The sequence below is a fragment of the Marmota monax genome, unplaced genomic scaffold (assembly GCF_021218885.2).
Source record: "Marmota monax isolate L192 unplaced genomic scaffold, Marmota_monax_Labrador192_F-V1.1 WCK01_AAM20220418_F8-fsc00123, whole genome shotgun sequence".
In the NCBI taxonomy this organism is placed as follows: domain Eukaryota; kingdom Metazoa; phylum Chordata; class Mammalia; order Rodentia; family Sciuridae; genus Marmota; species Marmota monax.
The window spans coordinates 1132175-1139745 of NW_026692159.1; the positions used below are offsets into that span (position 1 = coordinate 1132175).

Consider the following 7571-nt stretch of genomic DNA (forward strand, 5'->3'; position numbering starts at 1 on the left):
TCAGGGAACTGTTGCTGCCCCCCTCCCATTCACTCTTGTAAACAGAGATGATTAATACTAATTGCTCAAATGAGACAAGGTTCCTTATCAACTCTATTTTGATTCTTTATTTTTATGGATGGAAGAGCCAAAGAGACTTTGTTCCCATAAAATAGGTATATATGAATGGAAGGAGGTTTTCTTTTTTCTTTAATAGCAATTTTGCTCTATTCTTTGAACTCTTTGTAAGTTAGAAACCTCAAATTATATACTTGACAGCTGCTAGTCATTCTGTTTTGTTGAAAACAAAGCATTGGAAATCATCCGACTTGCAGAAGAACTTCCTACTTAGTCATTACAGTCATTCACTTTCTGAAGCCAGTAACCAACATTTGCAATCATCCTACCTATGAGTTTTTCCCTCTGTTTTCTTTTTACCTTTTATTTAAAAATAAAACTCAAGTATGCTGGGTGCAGTGGCCCATGTCTGTAATCCAAGCAGCTTGGGAGGTTGAAGCGGGAGGCTGGTAACTTAAAAGCTAGCCTCAGCAAAGGTGAGATGCTAAGCAACTTAGTGGGACCCTGTGTCTAAATAAAAATACAAAAAAAAAATAGGACTGGGGATGTGACTCAGTGGTCAAGTGCCCCTGTGTTCAATCCTTGGTACAAAAAACAAAAAATCAAATATGAAAAATACACAAAAAAGTACATGGCTTTATATCTGCCACACAGACACTAAACAATAGAGCATTGCCATCCAACCCGGTATCCTCTCACATGCCTCTTGTTCCCGTCTCCACTTTCTTCCTCCTTCAGAGTATTTAACAAAATTGAGACATTTGTCTGTGTTTATAGAGAGCCACTAAGTGTCTGATGGAGAAATCAAGACCAAAGACACTTAGACTAAGAAGAAATACGTGCTGAAGCAAGATCTTGAAGATGGCATGAGGGGGTAGAATCTGATAATTCTTCATGGTTGGCAGGTATTGGACTTGGAAAGGAGGGGTTCCTGTTACAGTGAGTCAGAGAAGAATGAAGAGAGGAAAAGTCCATTCAACTAGTTATTTAACCAAGATTTATTAAGCTAAACTAATTATAGTACTGTAGAAAGTACTAGAAAATTTTTAAAAAGGAAAACAAGCTGTACTCAGACTTTCCTGATAGATGCACATAATTTCCTTGAAGAAGGAAGAGATGAGATCATGGATCTGAGTAAGAACTGTTTAGGAGAGGGTGGATTTGGATTATGGAGGAGTGTGAATAAGATTTCAAAGAGCTTCCAAAGGGAAAGCCCTAAGGAATCAACACATTTTCTTTGTAGGACCATGGTATTTTGTTTTGAAAGCTAAGCTTCGAATGCTCATATCATACATCACGGTGAATCTTATTGATTCCATTTTTAAAATTGCACCTGCCATGGAGTCATGCCAAAACTCACATACCGAATTAAAGCACAAAACCCAATAAAACATAACAAGAGCTGAATGCCGAAAACTCAATTGCTTATTAAAAAACCATTAGCCTTAAAATGTTAGCTTGTCAGAAAACAATTCCTTTCTACTAACATCAGCTTTGAAGGTCAGCTAATTGGAAATATATAGAATTAGGACAGGCAGGAAATTCAATAAAGCAGACCCAGCAGTAGAAGAAACTTTGCTCCCGGCCCTGCTTGTGGAATTAGAAAAACATCATCAGGCACATGCCCACAGATCAGAGCTCTCATTAAGCCAGTCATAATTCTGGTATTTAAACTTCACCTGTTATAAGTTAAGTCGTTCTTTTTAAGCATCCCATTTGATGTAATACTTTAATGTCTCGTTAAGAGGACTCGAAAATACCAGGATATGTGACCACTTTAGATATAAAAATATCCAAATGAGCTGGCCAGTGAACCTTCTTTCATGATTCCTTTCTTTTAGCAATTAGCCTTTTTTCTTTCTGTTCTTTCCTTCTGTTCTCTGAAAATTAATCTGCGTTTTTGATTTTGGATTTGTATAGAGTGGGGGATGATTACTGAAGTCTTAATCAACATTCAGGCCGAAAGGAGTCAAACCTGCTATTATCTTTTGTGCTGAGAGCCAAGCCGTGTTTATTGTAAATGCCTGAGGCTCTCTGAAGACTTGGGAGAAGAGGCCTTTGAAGTTGACGCCAGTGGCAGACTTTTGCTTTAGATCACCATGGCTGAGAGAAATGCAGAGGTGACTTGGGGGAGAGTTATTTATAAGATCATTGAACAGAACATGAAAAGGACACTATTGAACTTGAAATATGATACTTTTGGTTACCATTAACTGAATCATAGAATTTGAATTAGAAACCATTTTATAAGTCATCCAGTCTAATGATTTCCTGACACTGACTTCCGGATTGATATGAGACAGGGTTTGGAACCAGAGGTGTTCTACCATAGAGCTACATCCCCAATCCCTTTAAAAAAGAAATTGTATGGGATCTTGCTAAGCTTCCCAGGGAGGCTGAGAACTTGTGATCCTCCTGCCTCCACCTCCCAAGTTGTTGGGATTGCATGTGTGAGCCGCTACAGAATCACTGTAATGATTCTATAGCATCTGTCTTTTCCTTTCAATCTTTACTTCCAGTTTCCTTGTCCAAGCCTCCATGGCTTCTTGCTTTTACCATTTAATACAACTGATAACTTATCTTGCATCTTCTGCTACAGACCTTCAATTGACCCTATTCATTAAAGTTAGCGTCACAACCTCTTGATCTTATCATTTTCCTGGTTCCCCTTTCCCCCCTAAAAGAGAACCCAGTTCCCTTTTGTCTACAGAATTTCTTCTAATCTTTCTATCCTAGCACTAATGGGCCTCAAAGAGACTTTTGTCTGGCCCATCCCAGCTGTAAGTGATCATGGCATCCCATGAACTCACCTCTTTTGCCATGTACTTCTTTTATGAACTTTTATGACTCAATGCACTATTATTATGCCATTTAGTAGAAAGAGAACATGTTGTGGACAGATACATGGTATGTTTTCTAAGTACTTAGCACAGTTCTTGATATATAGATATGTATTGAATAAATCATTGTGTAACCCTCTTCTTACAGTTCTATGTTTGGTATTCAACATGATGTAGAATATAAGAAATGATCAATTGCAAACTCATAGAGTGAGTGTAACAGAAATTAAAATGTTGGGTTCTGTATATTTTATGGCAATGAATGACTTATTAGCTATGCTAATATTAATTTTTGCATGCCTCCTGCCTGTGGCTTCCTGAGCCAAAAAAGGAAATCTTGTCCTCAGACTGTCCAAATAAAAGGCCATCCAATTAATCACAAGACCCTTAGCAAAAAACTGTTGGCGCATAGCCTTTTCCCCAGAAAGATCTGCAAGATATGAAGAGAACAATCGCCTCAGGCAGCACACTCAGCAGATGAGACTAAAATGTGAAAAGGCCCACTCTGAACATTTCCAGCATAGACTGGCTGCCTGTGAGTCCTGATATTGTCCCCTAAGCATGCCGCTTCTATTCCCTTAACAGTTCCCACAGTTCCTTCATGTAACATCCTTAGCAGCTTAGCAAAGCAATTCAAATGGACAAATGTATATGCTATAGTTTTTTAAAAATTATTTTTGAGTTGGATAATACTGCATGGAAACAGTGTCATATAATTAAGGCCGGATTAATAGGTAAAAGTTTATATTTGTGGGGTAATGTCCTTAATAGAGTAGTTTTGAATTCTGACTCTACATTACAATTTTCTGGCAGGCTTTCAAAATTCAGATGTCCAGGCTCCACTCCTTCCCCATGCGCTCTGATTCAGTTGATCTGAGGTGGATCGTAGGCATGTTATGCTTTTTGAAAGCTCCCCGGGTAAATCTAATTTGCTGCCAGTGTTGAGAATCATTGCAACTTACTGAAGATTGTCATTCTGTTGTACATTATTAAGAAGCAAAATAATTAACACAGCTGTTCAGGTTTCATTCAAACATTGTTTTTCCCCCCTCTGTGTCACGAGGCTAGAAGCTTAAGATGTGAGCATTGCACACTCCATACCTACTGCGGATGCCAATGAAACTCCTCACTCTCAGAATATCAATTAGTGTTCCATGTAGGGAGTAGCTGTTCCAGTTATCCTTTTTAATAGTTAGGAGAGGGTCAACATGCTGTGGGAATTCTCTCTCAATCAAGGTCTAGTCTCTGAGTAAACAAAGCATGTGACTGACATTTTGGTACTTTATGAGTTAGCCCTGGCTGTCTTTTTATCTTTTATTTATTTTTATATTTTATTGTGCTTGATTCCTTTTCCAGTTTATGCTCCAGTCGCAGTGAATTATGTTACAAGCCTCCTAAGTCCAATAATGTAGAGACTTTTATTTTGCCAGGCTTTTACACATATTTCCTCTTTGGATGCCCTTCCTCCTCTTGTCTGCCTGGAAATTCCTAATCATTCTTTCATACCAAGAGCTCTACTGGTGCAACACTCCAAGTTAGTAAGCAACGTGTATGTATGGGCATGTTTGTTATGTGTATTTTTATTGTAAGAGACATCATAGATTTCATTGTCTCCCTAAAAGGGTCTGTGACTCCATAAAAACTAAAGATTCACTTTTCTCATGTTATGATCCAAAGTGACACATTGGAGGCATTCTGAGACCCCCTATTCTCCAACTATACCAACCAAGTTCACTGTTACCCATTCCTCTTTTTTATCATCTTTATTTGTCTTCCTTTGGACTGAGATCGCACTGAAGGCAGAGAGAGTCGTTTTCGTCTTTGATCCCAGAGCTTAGTAAAAATCCATTCATTCATATTTAGCTATGGAGAATGTTGACGCTCAGGTCAACTTTCATAGGATTTGAAAGTGTTTATGTACTGAAGTTCTAGAGGGAATAGCGCTTGCATCTTCTATCTGCTATCCATATAGTTCAGTCTTTGACCTTTTTCCTTTATCAGGTCCCACTTAATGTGAACACCAAGAAATACAAAAACACTTCTTCTTGATAATATGTCAAAATATTGAGCCATGGTAGATTGTCCATTTTGTACACACACGAACAGAAACACTGTGCCTATTCTTTGCCAAGAAGATTTTCTCCAATGCTTAAATTACATGAGTTCTAGAAAGACAATAAGTAAATGAAATGAAGGGAAAGAAATTATCGGCAAAATAATATAAGGAAAATTCTCAGAGCCAACAGATACTTATTTATAGATTAAAAGGCTAGCACCCAGCAAAACAGATGAAAATAGGCTCATGCCAAGATACATCCCTGTGAAATTTCATAACACTGGGAACAAAGCAAAAATTTGTACAAGTTTCCAGGGGCAAAAATAGGTCAAGTACAAAGGTTCAAGAATCAGTTGGCTTAAGAATTTTCAATATCATCACTATGAACCAGAAAGCAATGGAGTAATGCTTTGAAAATTCTGAAGGAAAATGATTTTTGACTTATGTTTTGATTTGCACACAAACTAATAATGAAATGTACCAGTAGAAAGCAGACATTTTCAGAAATATAAGATGTCAAAAATTTTTATCTCCCTGTGCTTCTTTTTTTCAGGAAACTACTAGAGAATTTTCTCCACAAAAGGAAAAAGTAAACCACAAAAAATAAAGATGTCGTCTGCAGAAAATAGGAGACACGATACAGGAGAGAGATAAATGAAATCCTTACAAGGCTGATGGAGATTCTAGGATGACAAATTTGAACCAGCCATAGAAGACAACTGGTTGGTTAAGATTGTTGTAGGTAAGGAGCTTCCAGGAGCATGTCCTTCAAGGTGATAGCATTGATAGAACAATTGAAGTGAATAAAAGTCTTGAGGAAAATTAGACAGTCAAGAATTTTCTATTGGATTAATGAAATTAAAATAGTTCTGCTGGAATTTGACAAATTAGATTTTATGGCCACCCCTGAGGAAGAGGCTACTCCTTCTGGGTGATATGTGGGGTAATTCAAATGAAGACATCCTTGGAGTCTTCCATTGGGAGACTTCCATCATTGGGACTTCCATGTTACTATCAGACAAGTCAAAGAATGAAAATTCTCTGGAAATAGCCTTTGAAGCATCTTATATTTATGTTCTCAGGCTGTCATAAGTAAATGCTGTGGCCTAGGCTGCTTAAATAACAGAAATTTATTTTCTCACAGTTTTGGAGGCTAGAAGTCCATGATTGAGGTGGCCATATATTCAGTGTTTGGTGAGGACTCTCCTTTCTTGCAGATGGTCATTTTCTTACTGTAACCTTACATGGCCTTTCCTCTGATTGTGGAGAAAGAAAAAGAAACAGAAAGAGAAAGAGTGCATGCTTTCTCGTCTCCTCCTATAAAAATAATGATCCAATTAGATTGGGTCCCACCTTTATGATCTCCCACCCTTTTGATCTTATTTAACATTAATTTCTTCATTAGAGGCCACATAACATCTCCACATATAGCCACACTAGGTGTATGAATTTGGGAGAGATACAAATCTGCAGTCTACAACAGATTTCTTAATTCTGTTCAGTCCTCTCCAGTGACTGCTAATGTACTAGTTCATTCATGCTATTATCACAAAATGCCCCAAACTGAGTGTATTATAAACAATAGCAACATATTTCTCATAGTTCTGGAGGCTGGGAAGTCTATGTGCAAGGCACTGGTAGATTCAGTGTCTGGAGAGGGCCTGCTTCCTGGTTCTCAGGCAAGTTTTTTCTGTGTTTACATATAGGAGAAAGGATGAAGGATCTTTCATGGTTCTCTTTTATAAAGATACCAATCTCATTCATGAGCAATCCACCCTCATGGCCAAATCACTTCTCAAATACCCCCATCACCTTGTGGGTTAAAACCTCAACATATGAATTGTGATTTACATAATCATTCAGTCCACACAGGTTAGGATGTTGGTTTTCTTTGTGTGGGTACACTTTGGTTTTCATAGCTACTCTGGAGCTGGAGTACAGGTGACAGAAATAGGGAAAGTTACAATGGAACAAAGCTTACTCGCTGTATTTCCCATGATATAGTTATTTTTTTCTCACTAATTCTCCCAGGATTGCTTCAAGCCTTTGGTTAATTTCTATAATTCTAAAAAAAACTAATTTTTATAATTCTTTGCTGATACTTTTGTTGCCTTTATGGCAAAGAGAATTTTCCTATTTACTGTTTTCACTGACTTCCCATTTTTTAAAAATAACAAATATATCACTTTGATAGCAATTTCTATATCAGCTATCTTTTGATATAATAATACTACACTACAAACCTATCCAGAATATAATGGTTTCATTTATTGTTAGGTGTGGTGACTGTGCACGCCTGTAATCCCAGCATGAGGCAGGAATATCACAAGTTCGAGGCCAGCCTCATCAACTTGGTAAGGCCCTAAGCAATTAACGAGACCCTGTCTCAAACTAAAAAAAAAAAAAAAAAAAAAAAAAAAAAAAAATTCAAACAAACAGGAATCTGGCTCAAAGGATAAACATTGATAAGTTCATTTTGTGTTCCAAAAAAAGAAACAAGCCTAACCTGTTCCAAAAAAAGAAACAAACCTAACCATTTATCATTATTCATTTCACTTGTGAGGTTTGAATTCTTTTGGAGGATCTTGTCTGGTCAATTCTCTTTTGTTCACTGGATT

General features: G+C 37.3%; 1 long non-coding RNA gene across 2 annotated transcripts in view; it reads left to right on the forward strand.

Annotated features, from left to right (window-relative positions):
* The window catches only part of LOC124076320 (uncharacterized), a 153863-nt gene extending 146541 nt beyond the window's left edge, over positions 1-7322 (forward strand). For both annotated transcript variants that reach the window (XR_009224692.1, XR_009224691.1), the window contains 2 exons: positions 5507-5695; positions 7231-7322. This is a non-coding gene — a long non-coding RNA (uncharacterized LOC124076320). The remainder of the gene's footprint in view (positions 1-5506; positions 5696-7230) is intronic.
* The last annotated feature ends 249 nt before the right edge of the window (positions 7323-7571 follow it).